Raw genomic sequence first — 4,699 nt, 5'->3', positions numbered from 1 at the left:
GCTTTCGGGGGCAGGACAGATGCCCCAAGGGTCAGCTGAGGCTTCGTCCCTGGCTCTGTGCTTCAGGTCCAAAGCAAGCAGCTCCGCCCACAGTCACCACAGTCTGCATGCTTCTGCTGAGGTCCATCCCTGCGGTGGCAGCCAAGGCCATGACCTTGGGCCCCCGGGAGGCCATCCCTTTGCCCCTGCACTCCTCTGTGAGGGCCTACCTGCCGGCCAGCAGACCCACTGTCCCATGAGGTCCCTCCCCACAGCCCCAGATCCAGCCTGACATCCTTCTCTTTGTTAGGGCCACAGCAGGTTGGTGGCCAGACCGGGCAGGACATTTGCAAATGCCTGTCCCCCCTTCCTCCTCCTGAGAGACTCCCCGTTCTCTGAACCCCAGCCAGCATAGGTACCTCACCTCTGAATGTGGGTGACAGGCACCTTCTCCCGAATGGATCTAGGAAGTCAGACCAGTTCCCCGGTGACCTCCAGTAGGAGACTGGAGCTGGGCTTCCACCCTGAAACACCCCCACTGACCCTCATGGCCTGGGGACCCTCTGGCAAGCAGGTGCAGCTCAGGGGAAGGGGGTCAAAGCTTGTGTCACTCAGGCCTCTGCAACCACAAGTGCTACAAACCGTCAGGACCCCATCCCTAAGACCAGCCTCCCGCCCCCTTCTGCTCCTGCCCCCACCTCACACAGCCCTCCCCCCTCCCTTCTAGGGTGGTGGATTTCCAGGGTGGGGAGGGGCTTTGGGTGCCTCCTGGCCTCTGCTGTCCTACCTGATGTTCTGACAGTAGTTCATTCTTTGTGACTGTTGCTTTAATCCTGTGTCCCCTTGCCCCCCAGCACCGCAAACCCTAGGGGGACAGGAATGTGCCCCCTATGGAGACGGAATATGCGTGACCTCAAGCCTCCCGGGGGACCTGGTCTCACCCATCTGCTCCAGTTCCATGAGCCAGCTTCTGGCACTCTTGCCTGGCTTCGGGGCGTGTGTCTCTCCTGTCTCCTCTCCTCGGAGCTGGGACCTGGAAACACCTGCACGCTGGCTTCCTCGTGGACATCTCGTTCGTTCATTCAACAGTATTTCGTGAGCCTCCAGCTATGAGCCGAGGGGTCTGCCCCGGTGGGAGTTCCCTTCCAAAGGGGAGGCAGCCACCGCTGGGACTGAATGGAAGCGACGGGACGCTGAGGGAGAGTTACGGGGGGATCCAGACAGAGGTCTCTCAAAGCAGGCGGCCTCTGAGTGGTGCCCGCGGCTGCGCAGTGAGCCGAGGAGGGCTCTGGGCAGGGCGTCCAGGGGTACGTGTCCACCCGCTGTCTCCAAAGCATCCAACGCAAAAGCTCAAAGCTGAGTTTCACAGAACCCGTGCTCGGCCCTGTCCCCCTCCTGGTTTCCCTAGATTAGGAGGGGCCCTTCCATCCAGCCAACTGTGCAGGCCAACAGCCCAGAGGTCCACCTGGACACCCCTCCGCCCCCACCTCCAATCGCCGGGTCCTGTGGGTTGTCCCGGGAATCCACCAGTGTCCTCCATCCTCCTGGTCTCACTGCACCTGCTCTCCCCCCTACCAGGCGGCCACCCCTGCTGGCTCCCTCCTTTCATTCTTGTGCTCTTCCAACCCGGGCTCCATATTGTGCCAAGTGACCTTCTAAAAAATGCACATTTGCTCCTGTCACTCCCTTGCTTGAATGCAGGATCGGCATTCCCTTTGCTCTTAGGATGAAATCGAAAACCCCAGTGCATCCTTCGTGGGGGACCTCCTGCTCTCCTCCCTCCCTGGGCTCTTGCCACACTCTCAATTCCTTGAAAGCCCGCCCCTGGGCCTTTCCATAAGCACTGACACCCCCCCCCCACCCCTGTACGGTGATCTCTATCTTGTCTTTGAGCTTCCTCTCCAGCCTCCTGACTATTCGCACTGCGAGACACTATGTCCTGTGATCTCACAGCCTTCTGCTGTGTGTGTGCAGAACGTGCTGTGGAAATCCCGGATCTCTCCCTTCCTTCACTGTGACCCCACTCTCCCACCTAGTGAGTCGGGGGCACCCAGAACGCAAAGCCAGCAAGCGCGCACAATCCCACGTTGGCCCCGAAGCCAAGCTGGCTATACCCCAGCCTTCCCCAGGTTCCCCAGCCCCCCGCCCCAGGTAGCAAAATGTCCTCAGAGCTGCTACCATAAAAAACATTTTGCAGAGGTGGAACCACTCTGTACCCCCCAGATGCGTCCTCACGGGGGGTCTTGCGTCTGATCACCTCCCAGAAGGGCCAGATCAACTAGGTCCTTTGGCTCCTGCTGCACAGAGAGGTCCCGGTGTCACATGGCTTATTGGTAAGGGGGTGATAGGCTAACAGTGGTTTTGAAACTTTTTAAAAGATCAGCAGAGGGGCGCCTGGGTGGCTCAGTTGGTTAAGCAACTGCCTTCGGCTCAGGTCATGATCCTGGAGTCCCGGGATCGAGTCCCGCATTGGGCTCCCTGCTCGGCGGGGGGTCTGCTTCTCCCTCTGACCCTCCCCCCTCTCATGTGCTCTCTCTCTTTCTCTAATAAATAAATCTTAAAAAAAAAAAAAGATCAGCAGAACTTTTCCTGACATAAAACTCAAGTGGAGCCCAGCAGAGAAGTGGGGGTGGTGCCAGGCACCCCCCCCACTCCCTTCATCCTTCCCCAGATTCCCCCTGGAGCCCGGGGTGAAAACCATCTCTTCACAAATATTACTAGAACTCCAACCTGATCATCTGCCCATCCCACCACATAAGCTGTCTGGTAGCCAGGGTCAGGTGTGCAAAGCAAAAGTCAGCTCTGGATTTTTCAAAAACAAGTGAACAAAAAACCAGCACAAAGTCCCACAACTACATAATCTTCTGTCCTTTCTAGTATGCAACCAGGCATCACATATAGAAAGCTTTAGAATCTTGATAAACCTTTGATAGAATGATTTGACTCTCAAGAATTATCCAAGGAAAGCCTAACATACAGAAGAAATAGGAGCCTACAGAGAGGTGAATGGCGGCCTCAGTTATAAATGCAGGGAGAACGGGAGAGTCTTCCAGGCGCTCAACAGTGAGGGAAGGTTGGGCGCCTGGGTGGCTCAGTTGGTTGAGCGACTGCCTTCGGCTCAGGTCATGATCCTGGAGTCCCGGGATCGAGTCCCGCGTCGGGCTCCCTGCTCGGCAGGGAGTCTGCTTCTCCCTCTGACCCTCCCCCTCTCGTGCTCTCTCTCTCACTCTCAAATAAATAAATAAAATCTTTAAAAAACAAAACAAAACAGTGAGGGAAGATCAACCACAGCAGTGCCACACGGAGCGGCCTCTAGGGGGAGGAGAAAGCCCACTTAATGGCATGGAAATAGTTTTATGATGGTATCAGGAGAGAAACAAAGTGACAAATGTTAGGTACAGAAAGACCCCGTTTTTGTAAAAAAGATACATATGTAGATACAGATGTAGAGAAAAAAAGGGTAGGCCAGTACTTTAGTTGTGGGACTGTGGGGGATTTTCTTTCTTGCTCACTGGTATTTCCAGGTTTTCTACAATGAACGTGTTTCCCATTTATAAGAAAGCAACAGAAGACGTTAGTAGAAGATGAACACATCTAGGGAAGGAGGAGAACGCCTCACAGAAACGACACATTGGGACAGACTTTCCCACCGCCGGTCTGGTTCCCTCCTCATGGCACAGGGCCCAGGGAGCCCGGGGCAAGGGGACACGCAGGTGACCTGTGGGAGCCGCGGGCTTGTCCTGCGCACACACCTTGCAGGCTGGTCATGGCCTCAGGGGGCACGGCAAGCACCCTCAAAGTCAGTGAGCTCTGCGGTCTGTTTGAGGTTCCACCTGTGAGCAGCTTGGCCCTGCCATTGCAGAGGACCAGCTTTGGCGCCACGGGTGACTGGCCCAGCCCAGGACCCTACTGAATGGCCCCCGAGAACCACCCACCCACCACCCGCCTCCCCTTGCTCACATTTGCTGGGCTGCCCCTCTGCATCGTGCTGTGCTTCAGCCTCCCTCACGCCCGCGCCTTCAGAGTTCGAGTGAGGCCACAGAAATGCAGACCCCACACAGTCATCAGGCAGCCCAAGCACAGAGCCCGTCCAGGGCACACTGACCAGGGCCACCCCTGCGCTTCTGGCTCAGCGTGGGTCCATTGGGGCACCTTCGAGCGCTTTCTCGGGACCCACCCTGCACTTGCCCTCGCTAGGCCTGAAGCCTGGCCTCCTCACCCAGGCTGGGCTGTGTCTGTCTGCGCACCTCGGGGGGGTGGGGGGTCAGCGCCGAGCCTAGCTGCCAGGAGGGTCAGCAGAGGGGAGGGGGCTTAGGAGAAAGCAAGGTCTGTCGCCCCTGCAGCTCTGGGGTCAGGTTGGGGATTGCTGGTTGGGACAGGCTTTCTGCCTGAGCCCTCGCTCACATGTCCCCCAGGACACCCTCCTTGACTCTGTGCTCAGCAAACTCCTGTCTGCCCTGCCCGCCCAGCGCCCCCCCGCCCCGCCCCCAGGCAGCGGGTCGCCTGGTTCAAATCCCTTCACCTCCTGGGGACACGGTCACGCTGTACTTGCCACGGCGACAGCCACCGTAAGCCCCAGGACCCCACTCTCAACTCCATATTGAAGAAAGGAGAGAAATCACTTCTCACTGGCTGCGGGGCTGAGATCCAGGACCCCTCCTCACTCCCGCAGGCCTGAGCCGCCCGAGGGAACAGAATGAAGACCAGACGGACTGAGGTA

Source organism: Leptonychotes weddellii, chromosome 4 (assembly GCF_054177405.1).
Source record: "Leptonychotes weddellii isolate Sample4059 chromosome 4, ASM5417740v2, whole genome shotgun sequence".
NCBI classification, from domain to species: domain Eukaryota; kingdom Metazoa; phylum Chordata; class Mammalia; order Carnivora; family Phocidae; genus Leptonychotes; species Leptonychotes weddellii.
This window is presented reverse-complemented; position numbering follows the sequence as displayed.